This window comes from Psittacula echo (assembly GCF_963264785.1).
Source record: "Psittacula echo genome assembly, chromosome: 1".
Lineage (NCBI taxonomy): Eukaryota > Metazoa > Chordata > Aves > Psittaciformes > Psittacidae > Psittacula > Psittacula echo.
This window is the reverse complement of record NC_137735.1, coordinates 31,088,533-31,108,385: the sequence shown is the minus strand read 5'-3', so window position 1 is coordinate 31,108,385 and position 19,853 is coordinate 31,088,533. Positions and strand designations below refer to the sequence as shown.

Genomic DNA, 19,853 nt, shown 5'->3' with positions numbered 1-19,853 from the left:
TATGTGAGAAAATAAATTAAAAGAGCTATTCCATTTTCCTTAGAAAGATAAGGTTTCTTGAAATATCACTTGGAACATTTCCTAAACCTCATGAAGGATGCAGTCAGAGAAAAAGATGGTTGAATCATGTAATCTGATTTATGATGGCCAAACCCAGTCACCTAGTCCTTTTGAGAGGCTGAACTGCTGTGTACTGTAAGCAGAGGTATTACCCTACTGAAGGGAGAATGTAATTCTAAGGCCAAATTCAGCAAGTGGTTTCACACGCTGAAGATCAGAGGGAGGCTTTTGAGCAGGCAGACCCTTTCCTGCAGATGCCAGTGCATGCTAAGTGGTAAGGAAGAGTAGGTGTGAGAGCTCAGATATAGTAAGGAGCCTCCTGCATCCATTCATAGCTACATACAGCTATTAAGAGCATGGTCCTTACTTTTGCCATTATCCATCTACAGAAGAATCCTTCTTCATAATGTTTCAGCTGTCAGCATGTGTAGAAAACCTTGGATGTCCTAGAAACTTGGCATACTTTCTGCTCCCTCTTACACTTGCTGTTTCCACTACCTCAAGAAGCACAGAGATCTAGACTCTTCTAAGCTTTTCCTAGGCTGAAAAGTCTTAGCATAACTCCTTCTCCATCTGTTCACAAATTCAAACACTGCTGATAACCAGATCAGCAGAAAATCTGGGATAAAATATTAAAATATAAAGTGTGGTTAGCATAAGTATATACGTTTATAACAAGTTTATAAAAAGTAAAATAGAGGTAAACTGTCATTTACTGCACTGCAACACTAGCAAGTTAACTAATGTCTTCTATTGAGGCAGTAAAAGAAGTTCTAATAAACATTTACATTTAAGATTGTTCACTTGTACAAAAATAAATTCACTTGTAATTTATCATCAGTGCATAACTATAGCAAATAGAGAGCTCTGCAGTCTGTCATTGAGCACAATGCAGCACAAATTCTCAAATAAGTACATACGTTACACTAGAAGGTGATATCCTACTTTTCCAGATCCTGAGAAGAGCACAGACACTCTCTAAGGTATTAAATATCCCTTTTAAATTTAGGTTTCTCTACTAATATTTGAGGAACTCAGCACCTGGCTTTGCAGAGGTGTGGTTCACTTCCTTTGGAGTTAGACATTGAGTGTTAATTCACCTTAAATAAGTATTTATTTGACTTTTGCTGTGAGGGATATATCATGCTGAACATATCTGTGAATATTCATTTATTATATAATTTTTAATGTATATGATTTTGGAGAGACCCTGGGTTTGTTTTTACTTTGTGGACTAACATTTTTTCAAAAAATCTCTGCTGATATGTAGGTTGTAGGGATACAATAGAAAGTTCCCTGGTTTTTTTAAATTTCAATGAGTGACGTTAAATTTTCTCCAAAACCAACTCTCTCCTAAAGTTTTGCAGGCTGCAACTTACCACATTCTGTAGTGAGACTTGGTGGTGGGTTCTTATTAGTAAGTATGATCAGACAAAGACTGCATTTTCATTTCTAACCTAGTAGGCTTGGAAAGTACAAAAAAGCAGATGATTTTTGCTTGAGCCTAGATCTCTTGCAAGTTGGAAAAAACAAGATCCTCATTGGTTTTTTATTCATTTTGGCTTTGGGCTTCCAGATTGTTTTGGTTTGATTGTGCGCCTTTCTGATCCACAAACTAAATGCTAATGTGTGCTGTGGCTTTGGCTGTTCAAAACTTGCTGTCTCCCTACCTGGAGTTGAACTTTATTTAACAGCAGAAGTTTTCCTGGCACACACTGGGAGAATATATACCTTGATTCTTACCCTTGCTTATCTCTATGCCTGTTGTTCCTCTGCTCTGCATGGCTAGATAGCCTGCTGCTGATTGCTTGACAGCAAACCTATACCAGTAGAAAAGAAGTTCCCTTATTCTTGCCATGTTTAGCGCTGGGCTCTACCCAGGATGAATTTTTAAAAATGGAATATTGAATGGCATGTCCTTGAAACACTGCCCAGATGGGGATGCCTCTGTGCAGCTGATTTCAATGTAGATACCTTCTGTGGAAATCCTCAGTGTGATGTTCTTTCTGTAAAGGAGACTGTTCTCATAGTTTCTGGGGGGTTTTGTCAGAGTAGGTGGTATGGGAATAAATTTATTCTGCACTGGAAACTCAGCAAAACATTTTTTTAATGGTGATGGACTTTTTCAAAGATTTTACTTCCTTTTTGATGTTTACACCTGCAGATTTCAAAGATTTCAAATGCTTAGTTTCCAAGGACAACTTATTGCGTTGTGTTCATTAATAATATAATAATTATTAATAATGTTTATTAATAAAATCTAAACAGGAGTATATCAACAATTATATTTAAAATTCAGTATCAATTATACTTTTCACATTAATAGTAGATATCAAAGGAGATAGTAAAGAAAAATGGGGGGTTGTGTTTGCACACACAAGTTATTCAACATTTAATAAAAATTCACTTACGGATAGTCAAATTTATTCTTGTCAGTGTGAATGTAAAGTGCATGTGTGCACACAGAGTACTTACTGAATACAGTCACGACAAGCATTATAGGAAGTTATAGGATGCAGCTTGAAAGCCTTTGTTATCCAGATGTACATGGTGTTTTGGGTTTATGAAAAGTATACAGTTGAATAACCTTCATCCTGAATTTAGGATGCTACTGTTATATTTCATGGTCAGGGTGAAATAGCATAATGTGATTAATAGAGTGTTTGGTTCACAGTATAACAATTGACTCAAAATGTATGCGTTTGGCAAGGTACATAAATGGACAATGCTTGTGAAATAAGGATTCACATGATTGAACAGGTATATTTCCCTGCATAGTTTAGGATTAGATAGTAAGAATTGGTTTTGGCATCTTTATATTACTTATGTTTACAGAATAAAGAATCTTCTTGTTTCTGTAATTAACACATTTCTATGTTTTGGCTTTTATTTACTGGTCTCCAAAACAGACAAATGAGGTTTTGGTATTAACACTTGAGAATATACATTTGGCAAGCATTAATCCCATGAGAATTGAAATCAGCTTAAAAAAATATGAAATCAACAGGCTTCTGCTCCACTGGCCATGAGAAACACTGGAAAATGGAAGTGTCTGGACTGGATTTGGAAAGCAAAGAGTGTAAATACCCTACATGTCTTACCTTCTAGTAATGCCACACATCTGGACGCTTCAAACACACTGTTCAACAGTACGGATCAGAAAGGATTTGGTTTTAAATTTGGCTTGATTGTTACAAAACCAAAACGTGGCTACAGAATTTAAAATATATTTTAATAAGAGAAGGTAAGTTGTGATAGCCTTTTCCAGCATCCACTTAAAAGCTAACTAATTAAGGAAAGCCTGAATCTATTGCCATTGTCTTTTTTTTTTTTTTTTTTTTTTTTTTTTTTCTAAATATAAAAAATTGGCTAAGAGACAACAGCTAAGGCCTCAAAGCTGTGGCCAGACTCTTGTCCTTGAACATCTGCTCTGCAAAGCCTATTTTTTGTTGAGGTGAAAAAAAGCAGCTGTGATTATTTTCTACTGCTTTTCTTGGCTGTTCAATCCCTCTTGCTTCAACAGTGTCCAACTCTAGCCTTAACCACGCTGTGCAAAGGTAATCAGAAATCTATTATCACCAGAATAACTGGTTTCTAGAAGATTGTTTTTCAGATTAGCTGTAGTGACTCATTTAAAATGCATTTATTTCTCAAAGTGATTTTAGGCACCAGTTATGCTTGCAAGTACAAAATTACCTGGTTTTGCTGCACACTCGAATGGGATTCAGGTGCAGCTACTGATTTCAATGAATCCCTGGATGAGCTCAGTCCACTTTTACAAATCTTTTTACTGGGTTGGGACAAAAGGTTGTATTATTTAGGCAGCAGTTTTGCAGACTGTTCATTTGTGTGTACTAAAATAATTTACCCTTCCACATACAGTTTTGATTCATATCAGGTTTTAAAATTTCAGCTATTTAGAGAAAGCCAAATCATTCTGTGAAGAATAATTTATAGATTTGTAGATTAAGAAATAAAGTTCAGGTTTCTTGCTGCTTTGCTTCACTGATTTTTATCTTAACAGAAGAAACTAAAATTTATGGTAACTACAAGGGCAGCAACTGTTTGAAATGTTTACATTTTGCACTGCATTATATTTTATGGTAAATTCAGTGTACTATGAGGTGTGCAAACACACAGAATATGTCAATGAATTTGTGCACAGGTTTTTCACAGTGGCTCATGCCACTTGAAATGTGATAGATTTTGGTTGCTGAATCATTTTTTTTATTTTATTTTATATCTACTTATTTATTTAAGTCCCCATAGAACTTTTCTAAATGTTGTTGATATTACGGTGTTCCTTGTATTCTTATTTTACTTATTCAGGCAAAACTGGAGTCATTCTGGTAAGCTTTATGGAGAAAGACTCTTACTATGCAACATTAATTAAAATATTGTTTCTTTAAACTAGAGAATTTTCACAAGCAGAAGATGCCAAGAGACCTGAGGATCTGACCATGTAGATTAAGTTAGTGTTGCATTTCATGTTTATGCTTTAAAAAAAAAAAAAAATGTTTTAGAAGACAGGGTAATGCAATCAATTACGAAAGTAAATGTTAACACAATCACATTTTCATTTGAATTCTGCCAGCCTGTTATTTCACCATACAAAAAGATTCTTTTAAGATGTAACTTACCATGAAGCCATATTTGCCGGTCATGTAGGAGATAACAGGAGGATTATACCGGGTTTCTTACACGCACCTGTCAAAATTTTCATATCACTCTGGCTTGTTCCCCAAAAGGATCTACATCCTGGTTTCGTATAACTTCCTATGTTATCCGCAGTTGTATTTTACTTTTTCTCACGTAAAAGAAGCAGCAAAATGCAGAGGCACTTTTTGTTCTATAAAGTCTTTTAAGCACCATAAATCTCAAAGGTGAGCACTAATTTTTTTGCTATGAAAGCCACTCCTAGAATTTGAACTAAAATCCAAATCCAGTTATGACATCTTTGACAGTCCTTCTGTGGTCAGGGAAAGTCTCCCTTTTTCTGTCCCTCAGCATTGATTCATGAGTGACCCCAAAGTGTATGGAAATTCACTGTACAATGAGATGTTTGCCATTGTATGTAGCTGCAGTATGACCCAGGAAAGACATATATTAAGCTGTCCACTTTTGTTTCCAAGTTTGATCCTAACAAAATATTGGGAATATAAATAAATACCCAACTTGCGAAGTGCTAAGCATGAAGAATTCTGAGTCTTTCAAGATGTCACACTGTACATTTGCATTTGTTTCTTCTTGTAACTCATTTAGAGCAGCTATGCTTATAAAAGTTTTTTTTCTCATGTTTTCCTCCTTTCTGTAGAGCTGCTGACACAGTCTTCAACACTGTGTTAGTCTGGTTATGTACAATTACATTGCTAATTGTACTATTTCTAATGTGAAGTACATTTTTTTCACTGTATGCTGCCATCTGCTGCCTTGTCCTTTCAAGTGAAGGGCACTGGGCAGGGAACATCAGTCACTCACACTACATCAGGCAGTCCTAGCAATTAGAACATAGAATCATAGAATCGTAGAATAGTTAGGGTTGGAAAGGACCTTAGGATCATCTAGTTCCAACCCCCCCGCTATGGGCAGGGACACTCCACACTAAACCATGTCACCCAAGGCTTTGTCCAACCTGGCCTTGAACACTGCCAGGGATGGAGCATTCACACCTTCCTTGGGCAACCCATTCCAGTGCCTCACCACCCTTACAATAAAGAATTTCTTCCTTATATCCAATCTAAACTTCTCCTGTTTAAGTTTTAACCTGTTATCCCCTTGTCCTGTCACTACATTTTATAATTGAACATATAGACTTTTCTTTTTACAACAAAAAAAAAAAAAAAAAAAAAAAAGGAAACAGCTTTTCATCTTCTACAGATGTTTTCTAAGTATTTATAAGATATAATGGACTAAAGGTTGACATTTTTTGGGGGGAATGAAGTTTTAATGGAAATTTTACCAGATGCGGTTACATTCAGAAATGTTAAAAATTTTAAACTTAGTACTAAAAAGAACTGATTTTACAGTAATATAAGAAAAATTCAGCTCTTAATGGTGTCGTGGTTTAAGCCCAGGCCGTAAATCAGAACCACGCAGTCTACTTCCCCTCCCCACTCCCCAGAGGGATGGGGAGGAGAATCGAAAGAATGTAACTCCCACGGGTTGAGATAAAAACAGTCCAGTAACTAAGGTATAACACAAATCACTACTGCTGCCACCAATAATAATAATGATAAAGGAAATAACAAGGGAAGAGAATACGATACCGCCCGCCAGAAAAGAGAGCCCGACAGAAAAGAGGACGTGCCCTTCCGGGTAGCTCCCAGTTACATCCCCTGGCATGACGTGCTGTGGTATGGAATACCTCTTTGGCTAGTTTGGGTCAGGTGTCCTGTCCCTGCTTCCTCCCAGCTTCTCCTCCTCCCTGGCAGAGCATGAGACTCACAAAGTCCTTGGTCAGTCTAAACATCAGTGTTATCAGCTCTGTTCCCAGGCCGAAAGTCAAAAACACAGTGCTGCAGCAGCTACTAAGAAGAAGAAAAAACGACTGCTGCTGCTGAACCCAGGACAGTATCCACCCCTTATTCCATACCATTCACGTCATGCTCATATCCCACATTTTCAATATACTCTCACTCTCATCTCAGTGCACTCTTATCCTAGTGCACAGACCAATCCCTATAAAGCTGCTGAGTCCATTCGGTCCATGATGTTGGGCTCCATCTCTTGTAACAGTCTTTCAGAGCAGGAGAGGCCCATTGCAAAGTCCACCCCTCGATCATGAGTCCATCTCTATGTTGCATCTCTGCCCTGATGGCCTGAAGTGTCATGGGCCCATCAGGCTCAAAATAATTCACCCTCCCCTGCAGCAGTCTCTGCAACTTGTTGTTGGGGACTCCACACAGCTGCCTTCCATCTCCGATGCTTCCAAAGCACTGGAGGGGCCCAGTGAACTAGATATTCGCCCGTGCTGTTCCACACACCATGACACTCATGACTTTCCAGCCTTGGGGAAAACCTCTTGGTCCCCCTATATCGTCGTCTAACCCCAGGCAAGACCCAAACCTGACTCTGCTTAACTCTTGAGATCAGACAAAATGGTTGTGGGTAGAACACCCTCTCTGTGTGTGCCAACATGGTAATCCCCATCACAATCAGCAGGCAGGTCCCAAGGGTACCCAAAGGCCATTCAAAACCTTCAGAACTCTCAAATGATGCTGCTGTACTTGTCACTGAGGCTGGTGTAGCTGCTGTGCTTGCCAGCTCTCTCACCACCAGCTTCCCTTTTTCTGAGTCCAGATCTTCCTCCTCTGCCTTGCTGGAAAATGCTGCGGGGTCTCCTGCATCCTCCTGCGGCTCAGGCTCACGGGGCTCGGCAGACGGCTGCTGGGGGATGCTCTCGGCCGCCGCGGGGCTGGGCTCGGCCGTGGGGCTCGGCTCCTCCGCCGCCTCCTTCCCCTCCTCGGCAGCCGCCTCCTTCCCGGCCTCTGGCCCCGCTCCCACCGCCGCTTGGTCCCCGGGGCCCCTCTCCCGGGCTGCTTCGGCCGCCGCCAGCTCCCGGGGCCACTCCCCCTCAGCTCCCCGCAGCCTCACGAAGGCGGACGCGAGGACGAGGGCCAGGACGGTGAAGAGCAGCGGGACAGCCAGGTACAAGTCCACGGCCACGTCCATCCCGCCCTGCTGCCGGAGCCCGCCCGTATTACAAGTCATTACCGTAAAGTACAATGAAACAAGAACCTTAGCCCAAGGCCCACACTTGATAAACACTAACACAGCAAATACCGGCTCTAAGTAAGCTACAGCATACTGAAACTGTGACATCAAGAGAAACAACTTTGAGAGCCAATAAATCAGCATTGTGCCTCAGTCAGATCTGTTGTTATCTCAACCCTTCAAGCCCCACGTTGGGCACCAAAAAGAACTGTCGTGGTTTAAGCCCAGGCCGTAAATCAGAACCACGCAGTCTACTTCCCCCCCCACACTCCCCAGAGGGATGGGGAGGAGAATCGAAAGAATGTAACTCCCACGGGTTGAGATAAAAACAGTCCAGTAACTAAGGTATAACACAAATCACTACTGCTGCCACCAATAATAATAATGATAAAAGAAATAACAAGGGAAGAGAATACAATACCGCCCGCCAGAAAAGAGAGCCCGACAGAAAAGAGGACGTGCCCTTCCGGGTAGCTCCCAGTTACATCCCCTGGCATGACGTGCTGTGGTATGGAATACCTCTTTGGCTAGTTTGGGTCAGGTGTCCTGTCCCTGCTTCCTCCCAGCTTCTCCTCCTCCCTGGCAGAGCATGAGACTCTCAAAGTCCTTGGTCAGTCTAAACATCGGTGTTATCAGCTCTGTTCCCAGGCCGAAAGTCAAAAACACCGTGCTGCAGCAGCTACTAAGAAGAAGAAAAAATGACTGCTGCTGCTGAACCCAGGACAAATGGTTTTAGGATGTGTGGGAGATTTTTAGATTAATCTCTTGAATTATAACTTTCACATTAGGAATTGCTAACTTTATATTTACACATGCAAAAAGTTATTTGTACATTAAGTGCTGGTATTCATAAAGTCATATCTCATTTTCAGTCGGCTACATAATTACTGACAGAACATAACATCACAACTGCATATGTGATATGACTATATGACTATAGGAGGCATGTGGGCTCGAGAGCATTAAGGCTATTATACTGTAGTGTTATGGTTCATCTTGACATGTTGCTTATTGCTTCAAGTGGATCCAACTGGGATGAAAAAATACTGAATATTGCTCAGCCTCCCCTGGAAGATAGTCTCTGTTTTGCAAAATACAGGGTGATTTTAATTTTTCTCATTCTGTCCAAGCACTTTGTGTTTCAGAATAGGAAACACCTTCTCCCCTGTAAGAAAAATTCACAATAAGCTAGTAATCACACATGAAATTGCTGTCTTCAGCTAGTTCAGGAGAAAAGTGTAAGCAAGGGTGTATTTACATTTAAAGGTATCATGCTTGAATGTGTTACAGTCTAACGTGTTATGGTTTTGTCTGCCTATAGTCTAAGAGCCTGAGTCAAAATTCTTCAAGAACACCTCAGACCTGTAAACACATCTTGCATCTTTTCTACATGAGCTAAAAAGGCTGAGGCCGTTAACATTTCCGGTCACTTAGGGAACGTTACTGTGATAGAGGATCCAAAAACTGCAGTCCAGACATCTCCGTTTGCATTTGGTGATGGGCAAGACGATTCTCAAACCTTTCAGAAAGAAGGGGCAACCCATGCTTTGTACTACTATTTATTCACTGCAGGTCAGACTTACAAATATCTGGAATCAAATCTGTTATGTTCTTTCACATCAGCACTGTGTTTATCAGTACTGCCATGTTTGAAAAATTAAAATTGAAATTTGTAACTGAAGGAATTTTATTGTGTTGCTCTCAGAACCAATATCCTTCTATGTAGCTTAAATTTAAATACTCCAGGCTTAATAGCTAGAAATAATATGTTGTTAAACAATCATGAGCAGATGCAAAGAAAGAGAGCTTTCAATGTTCCCTGAGAACAAACCATATGAACGTCAATTATATGAATCAGACGAATCATGCAAAGTCATGCAATTTAAAATATTGGCCTCAGTTTAGTTTGTTTATTCAAACCTCATTCTGCAGTTAGTTAAATGCATTTTCTCACAGAAGTTAAATCTGTTTAAATCAACAAGACTGCATGTAAGAAGTGTCACGTATATGCGTAGGTGGATATGTTTTTTTCAGATTTAAGGCTTTGTGTCATATCTAAAAAGTTTAATGATCAGAATGAATTACCATTAGGACACAGAATACTCCTCCCAATGTCATGTGCTTGGCATCTTAAAAAATACATACAGAAAAATCATAAATGATTTTTTCCAAGCATTAAAAAGCCTCCCTCTTGCCTACTATGACTACATTCAAAGAGTAGACTCATGCTCCATTGGTAAATCAGTAACGGTTATGTAGACACTCACCACATGGCAGCCTGAACTTGCATTCAGGCTCATGATATAAATGAGAGTCATCCATCCTCCAGTTCAAAACAAACGTGTTATGCTCATAAGAATTGATAGTGTCCCATCTTACAAAATTCAAGAAACCCCATTCTATGTGAATTATTTGACTGCCACAATTTACCAGTAAGATAACATTGTGACTTCAGCCCTGCCAAATACTGTGATTTAAAAATTGTGTCAGGCTTCAGCATAAAAATACAATAGGCTGAATTTCAGCAAAGAAGGTGTCTGGAATACTGCAATATCATAAAAGTTGGAATGTGAAATACAAGAGTTCAGACTGATGGTCTAAATTGCTGTAAAGCTGGTGGAGAAAAACATTTTCTATTTAGTTTATGAATAGGGAATTTCTGGCAAAACATATAAAGAATTAATCACTCTGAATATTTCTTTTTTATTTCAGTACTTTTTCTAAACTAATGAATATGATAGCCGAAGAACCCCACCTCATTAGCTTATAATTCTCCCTCTGATTTACTGCTATGAATCCTAGGATTATCCAGGGAGCAGCTGAGGTTTGTTCTAGGAATGAGCTAGACATTAGCAAAAATTGTGAAGTTTAAATATTACTTTTAGGTAAATTTACCACTATTTTTATTAAGAGATAAACTTTTTGATTAATAAATAAATAAATAATATAGTTTAAGTATTGTAAAAAGCATTTGTGGCCATAGACTCTTTTTCTGAATAACATAGTTCAGTCCTGGGTACTTGAAAAATAGCATTAATGAAGATTCATGTGACAAATTACTGACTTGTATTTTGGAGGAATGACTGTTCTATGTAGAATCATAGAATCATAGAATAGTTAGGGTTGGAAAGGACCTGAAGGTCATCTAGTTCAAACCCTCCTGCCATGGGCAGGGACACCTCACACTAAACCATGCCACCCAAGACTCTGTCCAACCTGGCCTTGAACACCACCAGGGATGAAGCATTCACAGCTTCCTTGGGCAACACATTCCAGTGCCTCACCGCCCTCTCAGTAAACAATTTCTTCCTTATATCCAATCTAAACTTCCACTGTTTAAGTTTGAACCCGTTACTCCTTGTCCTGTCACTACAGTCCTTAATGAAGAGTCCATCCCCAGCATCCTTGTAGGCCCCCTTCAGATACTGGAAGGCTGCTATGAGGTCTCCACACAGCCTTCTCTTCTCCAGGCTGAACAGCCCCAACTTTCTCAGCCTATCTTCATACGGGAGGTGCTCCAGTCCCCTGATCATCCTCGTGGCCCTCCTCTGGACTTGTTCCAACAGTTCCATGTCCTTTTTATGTTGAGGACACCAGAACTGCACACAATACTCCAAGTGAGGTCTCACGAGAGCAGAGTAGAGGGGCAGGATCACCTCCTTTGAGCTGCTGGTCACGCTCCTTTTGATGCAGGCCAGCATACGGTTGGCTTTCTGAGCTGCAAGAATGTAATATCTACCAAAAAGGTTGTGATGCATAAATAAATCAGTTTTAACTAGTTGTTAGTTTTGGGTTTTTTTCAGCTGAGATTTAGTAACGACATATTATGACTTTGATAACTAGATGTTTTGACTGAAAATAAGTGTAAGTTATCATTTGTAAGTCACTTATTGACTACTGTGCTTTTCCCAAAGTGTTGGTTATATTGTGAAACTAAAGAAATATGCACATATCAATTTGCAATTTGAAAAAAGTTGGTTTATCTACTATTCATGGATAAAATAATGTTAGTTATTTGCACCCCTTTCAATCTAATAGAATCCTCTCACCATGACACACTTATTGCCAGGCGTCTTGTCTTCCTCCAGTGGTTCGTGGATATACATATGCTGTCTCATTTACTAGCATCTTCCAAGTGAAAATTATAAATTACTTCTACAAGCTATTTGCAATTTGTATTAGGTTAAAGGGTTGGCTTAAATATTATGGTGATAGAAACAGCAGGTGGACATTGACATTCCCTTAGTTTAAGTCAAAGAACCTGAAGAACTTTCAAATCATAGCAAATAGCAAATTTTAGATGAGCTTGCATTAAATACTCTGTTTTATCAGGCATATGCTGAATTTGTTGACTAGTGATGTTGAGGACAAGGATTCAGCCTGCGTTATTAGCTATAAATCTGTAAAGGGAGCAAGCAAAATTATACTTTGTGTAAACTTCAGCGTATTTACACTTTAAAAAAAAAGTTAAAGCTTATCTAAAAATGTTGTTCTTCATATGCAGATCTTTCTTTCATATGAAATCAGTAGGAGAAAGCTTAGTTTCTCTAGCCATTCAGAAATGGATGACAGGATATGACTGTATTTTAATTTAAACAACTCTGATATGAACCTCATTGAGTCTGAGTTTTTGAGAGTTTGCTGGGCTTTGTTTTCCATAGCAATATGTTCTGAATGCCAGGCACTATGTGAAATGTTCCCATTTGTTCTTCCATTTTATTGCCTGACAAGTTTAATGCAAGTCTCTCTTCTGTGCTCTTCTATATGGACCGAGTTGAATCCTTACCAAGTTTCCCCTTTTTTTGCTTGAAGTTACTTAAATGTGTTTAACTATATGTCAGTATGAAATTTTATCTCTTTTTCAGCACCTGCCAAGAAAAGCTTACAAAGCATTTGTATCATTGTTGGATTTTTAAAAATACTTTGTATGCTTTCTCTGTCAGCAGGTAGTCCATATAGTACATCAAGTCCCATACTCCACTGTCAGTCAGAAGGCCTGTGAGTGGAAAATTGCTGCAAAAGATGCAAACTTATTCTTAATGTCAGTGGTGCAAAGAATTTATTTTCCCTGAAGAAAAACACAGGGAAAGAAGTTTTAGCATTTAGCAGGTTGATTTTTGGGTGGTTTTTTTTTTTTTAGCAGTTTTTTTTTGGTTGGTTGGTTTCTTAGCAGTCTACTAAGCAGTTTTAGTAATAGAATTTGTTGTTGTTTAAATTGCTGTAATGCAGAGGTGTATACATCTGAATGGAGTTGCACTAGTTTTGGTATGAGCTAACACTTGCAAAAGGCATCACTATAGGAGACGGTGATTGGTATAGGTAAATAGGAATTAATCACTTAACTCTTCTTATAAACAAATGACAACATTTTTAAAATATTAAATCTGTGAAAATTACTGATATTTTTGAAGATAAATTTGTCTCAGAAAGTGTTCAGACATTTGGGGGTAAAAAGTTTATAACCCATCAGAAGAGCAGATAGAATCTTCAGCTCATTATCATACAACCTTACTGTCAGTCATGTAATGAAATCCTAATGCAGGAGTTGCATTTGACTTAAGAGCCACAGTCTGACAACTTTTCCTGTTGAGCCTGTTATGTGCTGTACATGCATACCCTATAACTGCCATTAGGATTGCCATGTTTTTATATATGTCCTCTGATCTACTGCAGGTCTCAGGGAGAGGAAAATAGTTTGGGTTGGTCCAATACAACCATATACATGCTCTGAACTGTAGACAGCTGGATATGGAAGCCCTTACATGGGCTATTTCTCTTGCATAGAGCTTTATCTCAGTACAACTTGTCTTAGTGATGCTTGCCTCCTCTATTTCATGCCTGATAGAGCATTTCAGAGCAAGTAATAAATGCCAAACATTACTAGGAATCTCTGTCAAAAAGAAGGAATCTGAAATTTGTTACTATTGTACTGAGAAATATTGTATCAGTTATTTACATTTGTACATCTCACCATTCTTAGATTTCTGTCTGTTTGAAATGAAATAATTTGAAGATATGGTGGGGGATAAATTTTACCACATGCAGAAGACTAACATAAGGATTTTCAATTATTTAAGTCCTTAAAATAGTACTGAAGTGCATGTTAATGTTTTGAAATTAACAGAGTACATTCTACATAAAAAACCTTTAATAAACACCATGGAAATAGAAATATTGATAGATTTGTGACTGTTTCCATCCTGTTCAGTTAACGATATCTCAGAATCTGTAGAACAAAGGAAAGAGGGTTTCAGAAACGGTAAGGAATTCCCCTTGCTAGACAGTTTGAAGGAATGGAAAGATGGAGAGGGCTGTTTGGAGACTTGCTGCAGAAAGCTAGATTGCAGATTTTCTGGGAAATGGGGCTAAGGGGCTTTAAATCTGTAAAAAAAGATTAAAGTTTTTGTCTGTAAACCAATAGGTGACAAAAGGCTGAAGCTTTATTTAGCACAACAGTGTTGCACAAGACCTTCAGCTAGGATAAACTGGTTTTAGATGTTGGATTTTTGGTTAGCTTGTAATTTGCCCAGGGCAACTTCTATTTTGGCTTTGGATAGCTTTATGAAGAAATCCATTGTTTCTCTATCATACTCTGAGAGCTTATTACATCTTGATAGGAATTAGATGACAGGACTGAATCAGTCAAACTAAATAGCACAGATTGAAAACCATCTTGTGACTGGGAGCCATGAGACCCTTACCTTATCCCTCAGCAACTCAAGAGAAAGAAGGAAAGCTCAAAGTGATTTGAAGTCAGAGAAAATAGTGTTATCTCAGGAGTTTATTTGTAAGGAAATGCTGGTTTAGGGGTGCAATTGTGACCCAAACAATATTGCTTTCTTTCTCCTTTTTTGCATGACATTCATACAAGGAGAAGCTTCAGACCACCTAGCTATCCCATGCAAATATTGCCATGCAGGCAGGTGAGAAGCATTATGATTGCAACTATAACAATCACATTTGAGCTGATAAAAAGTACCAAGAAATCTACTGCTTTGAGCATCTGCTGTGTTAATCTCCAAAGTGATAATAACTAATAGTTACCATTGAAACTGATTTTAAAAGTTTTGCCCTGACAAAATTAGAATTTTTCTGTTTATTATAGTGTTACTTACTGTAAAACTGTGCTCAACTAATCTCCTAATATTCATATCCAAAAGTCTGGTGCTTCATTGGACTTTGGCACATGCTTAGATGTTATGAAATTTGAATGCCTTTTAGCATAATTGTGTATATAAAAACAGGAAAGAGCAGAATAATTTTAAAATAATGCTTTACTTAAAGTGTTCTCTTTTCTTTCTTCTTTTTTCTTTTTTCCTGTTTTTTATATTTTTCCTTTTTCTTTTTTGTTTCTTCTTTCTTTTTTATCTTTCGCTCTTTTTTTTTTTATTTTTCTCCCCCTTTTCTTCTATTTTCTTTGACTTTTCCACCTTCCTGACTTTATCTGGATCTTATGTGAAAGTCAGGACAGTTATTAACACCAAATCCTATCCACCCTGCACTAAATTACACTTGTCTTCCCCATGGTCTGTAGCCGGCTTTCACCAGATCAGTCCCAGCAAGATCACTGGCATGGTGCAGACACATCTTTGTCTATCCTTATAAACATTTGAATTACTTTTCTTCTTATATGCAGCTGTATAGCATGTTTACCTGTGCCTTGAACAAGGTAGAATAAATACCAGCATTTGTAACAAACATAGGTTTTAGATGTTTTCCAGGCCATGGGCCGAAGACCAGTTTCTTTGGGATACAAGTACATTACTAATAATTGTTGCTTGTACTGTCAGTCTTGTTAGTACTGAATCTAGCCTCCATAAATCCATGTCTCCACTTGCAGCTGGTTATCTCATTATTTATTTTATTTAGTGGTTATTTTATATAACCACAAGTGGTTATATATCCACTTGTAGTTATTTTAAGTGTGCTATCAGCTAATTAACTGGGGGAAATTTGCGATGGCTGAAATAATGTGCATTTAGCTGAAGAGGGAATAGGCAAAATCTCAAGAAAGAAAAGCTGTATTAAAGGGGAAAGAAACAAGTAATATATAAATATGCCTTTTGGTGAGAATTTCCTGCGTTTTATCTAAGAAAGAATTTTGGGCTTGAGTCCAAGACAAATAGGGGAGCACAGGACAAGGGAACAAAGATATAGAAGGTGAGTCAGAAAAGCAGTGACAACAGTTTAATCTGTCTACCAGTAGATGGAGAGCACAGGAAAGTAGAAGCATCTTAATTCCTAAGAAGGAATTAAAAAACTCTTGCATCAGCTTCTTGAAGGGATGTGAGATGAAAGAAGAAAAAAGCAGGAAAAGGAGGGAACAGATTGCAAAGTAGAGGAAATTGGAAAAACTGGATTCTAAAGGGTATAAAGGAAACAATAACAACAACAACAAAAAAAACCCACTAAATTATCAGCTCCGTCAAATCAGCTTGTTGGTAGCGAATAAATATCTAGATTATCTTCTTTCATGCCTTGTACACAGTATTTTTTACTCCTGAAACATCGTTTGGAAGCGTGGTATGAATAGTTTGCATTATTGGAATGGAAGAAATCCATGTCTGCCTTTTCAAGCACTTTTCCAGACACAGACATGCTGTGAGTGACATCATGGAAAACCAATTCTTCTTGTCCTTTACATATGCCTCTCTCATAAGGAATTCTCTTGCCCCTGCACTCTCTCCCTGTTTCTTGCCCTTGGTCTTTGCTATGTCTCACTTTGTGCTTCCTTTCTTTCTTTCTTCCTTCCTTCCTTTTCTTTGCTTCCTTTTTTTTCTTTTTCTTTTTAGTCTTCAAAGCCAGGGTGGGAGCAAGGGATCTGGTTAGCTCTCTGTTTAATGGTTGAAAGAGCTTGGTTTGCGGTTTTTTAATGCAAAAATTCCTTTCAGTGAGACATGCCACACATTCTGATCTCTCCCCTTCAGGCAGTTACCCACTATTAAATATTGGGTTGGAAATGACACGCGTCTGGAAATACGGATTTGAAACAGCCTTCCACTTTCTGCACTGCACTATACAATGAAGGTGTTGTAAATTGTTAATTGAATGGCATGAGTTTCTAGTTTGTAGGGCTTTCTATAAATAGAAACTGTACATTCCAGTGTGTTGCCACTTTTTATTTTCTTCAGATTAACTACCATACTTTGAACCTTTCTGTGTTCTAACACAGTGATTAGCAAAGCTTTTAGTTTGTCCCATTTTATTCCTTAAAACACAGCTTGTGCTCTGAAATTTTGCTCTATTTACCTTCTTTTACTCAACCATCTTTATGGTATTTTTGTACTATCCCTATTTTAAAAAAGAAGTAAAATCCAAACAACCTGTAATGATACTTGAGGTATTCCTTATATTCTACAACCCAATAAATAGTGAAATAGGATTACTGTATCAAATAATATTGCACACATTATGTAGATATTATCAGTTAACATATTACCATGCAAAATGCAGAAAGGCAAACAGGGTACTGCTTGAGATGGAAAGTGAGGAGATCCTTTGGTCTTCCAAAGTGATTCTAAAGTTTTGGGTTCCCACTCTGATAAGATAGCATTGTCTATATGTGAGTGGAACTAGACTGGGAATTTTATTCTTCCACAGTAATTTGTTAGGTGAACAAAAACACCACGTGAGAGGAAGCTGGTGAGGGATTATAGGCCATTGGGACTCAAGGCTGCGATGTGAAAACAAAGTAGGGTTTCATTTCAGAGAAGGGAGAGGAATAGATAACTGATTTAATCATTTAATAATCCACAATCCTGCAGAACGCTAGCACTCTCTTTACAAAGCTGTAACTCTCAGTCCAGCATTTTTATATTGCAGTAGTATAGACTTAGGGGGGTTCAACAGAGTTTGTGAGTATTGATGAATAAATATGAGATTAGATAAATGCGGGATTAAATATACTGTTGTTTTATTATGTGATGAGTTTCAAAGCACCTCACATGATTGTCAAAGATAGACATCCTTGAAAGTCTGAAGGAACTTTAAGATGTTTAAAATTCAAAATTTGCTGCAATTAGCAGGTTTATCTAGAAAAAGTAAAATTAAATATAGACCTTTCAGTGAACAGCAGCAATGAGGTTTTTTTCTAAATAAACTTACATGGTTGATATGTTGAATGAACAAAAAGTTCAGCAATTCAGTATCTCATTGGAGAATTAGTGGGGTGATAGACATATAGCAGATAGCAAAAACATGACAGAAAATAATACAATCAACTTTATATCCGGCTTCCAAACCATTAAAACTCAACTCTGTTGGCTCATTGGGAAGCTTTGCTGCACAGTCACATGCAATTTTTCTTATTCTTCTTTTACTGCTTTGCCAGTACAAAAGCAGTTCAAGAAAGATTTAGTTTTGCTGTTGCCAAGGCTGAGTAATGTTTTGACATGCTTAGGGATTTCTGTGTTTTGAGATCCCTGTAGTCTTAGGAGAGGAAAAATAACTTTTAATGGGTTTCTCACATTGTTTAGTACATCTTGTGGATAATCTCTTGGAAATACAGAAATTGTAGAAAGGGAAAATCAGAGCACATAGACTCTAGGTTAAGAAAGATAGATTTATTTTTTAAAACCTCAGAGAATCTGGGTACCTAGAAGCCATCCTGCACTTCAGGAGAATGTGTAATTTTTCAAAATTGTTTTCTTAATTGAACCACTAATTAACAATTTCTGAAAATTAATAGATTTAAAAAAAAATTGGATATCTGAAGACAGAAGTAGATAGCTGCTGAGCTGAACAAATACAAAGGACTTACTAGTACAGTTTAGCTGAATCTGATTTACATTTACATCTCAAAGTATGCTGAGGTCTCAAACATTTTAATATTGAGAGCTTTTCTCATTCAAAGTGAATTGCCTCTTTACAAGAAATACAAGCTTAATATTTTGACTTCTGCACCCTTTTTTATTTATGTATCTACCTATGATTACCTATCACTGAAGATCTTTATTTCATTAAGTATTCCATCACAGCACTGAGGCCACCTCAATGGCAGAAAGTACACTGCCAAGGAAAAAGGAATCCAGGGAGTTATATGTTCTCCTCCTTGTACTTTTAAGGAGGAAAAACTTCTAATTTCTGCCAAAGGTCTAAGTTCTTCCTTGAAAGCAAAATTCACAGCAAAACTTTCACAAGTCTATATAAAGGACTTTATATTAGAAGTCCTCTTTTGCAGGCAGCTTGGAGTCAATGAGAATAGACTTATAAGTGCTTTTGAAACTGTGTTGCTCCGCTTCTTTTTCTTTTTTTTTTTCTTTTTTTTTTTTTTGGTCATGTTCCAAAGGTATTTTTTTTTTTATGTACTTCTTCTTCATCCATCTGAAAACAACAGACAGTACTAGAGTCAAAGCAGAGTTTTCTCAGTTGTGGATTGAAGTTTGTGTGCACGTAGAATGGAGGTAGTTTTTCCCAAGCAAAGTGCTACCACAGAGAATGTCTGATAATGTTTCTCTTTTGAGAAACAATATCTCTCTTGATATTTATACAAATATTTTCCTTTTTTCCTTTTTTTTTTTTTTTTTTTTTTTTTTTTTTTTTTCTGGTGGATCACTTGACACACCTTTGGAAAATGTTTAGCTGATAGATGAGATTATTTGCCAAAGGAATTTTGAAGACCGAGAACATTTGAAGAGTGAGACCTTGAATGACTGAGACAGAGCCAATCTGTCTTCTAACTTTATTCAAAATTTCACAATCCTTCCTAAACTGCAAGATAAGGGCCAAAGGCAACAAACTAGCAGGAGCCAACTCAGAATGTGCCAAAGTTCATAGAACAGTTGCTTCAGGCTAAAGTTTGTTGACCCTTAATCACTTGTGGTCATCAGTGGTTCTGCTGCAGGGCCCTGCAGAACGTGAGTCTGATCAGATCTCCTGCTGCTGCCGTCCAGGCTACTGGTGGGGTGGAGTAAAAGCTGGGATACATGAATTCCAAGGCAGCATTTCACGGGTGTCTGCCTGTCAGTGTGCTCTTTTGGACTACCATCCTTGTGTAAAGTGTGTGTTTTCTAATTCTAAATTTCTTTAATCTCTTGCAAATGGCATAGGTGGAGTTGATCACAGCACAAGCAAAAGATTCC

At 37.9% G+C, this 19,853-nt stretch overlaps 1 protein-coding gene across 1 annotated transcript in view; it reads left to right on the top strand.

Annotated features, from left to right (window-relative positions):
• The window catches only part of DLC1 (DLC1 Rho GTPase activating protein), a gene marked incomplete at its 3' end in the record, with an annotated part of 214,437 nt that overhangs the window by 44,095 nt on the left and 150,489 nt on the right, over positions 1-19,853 (top strand). The gene's annotated exons all lie outside the window — the stretch shown is intronic.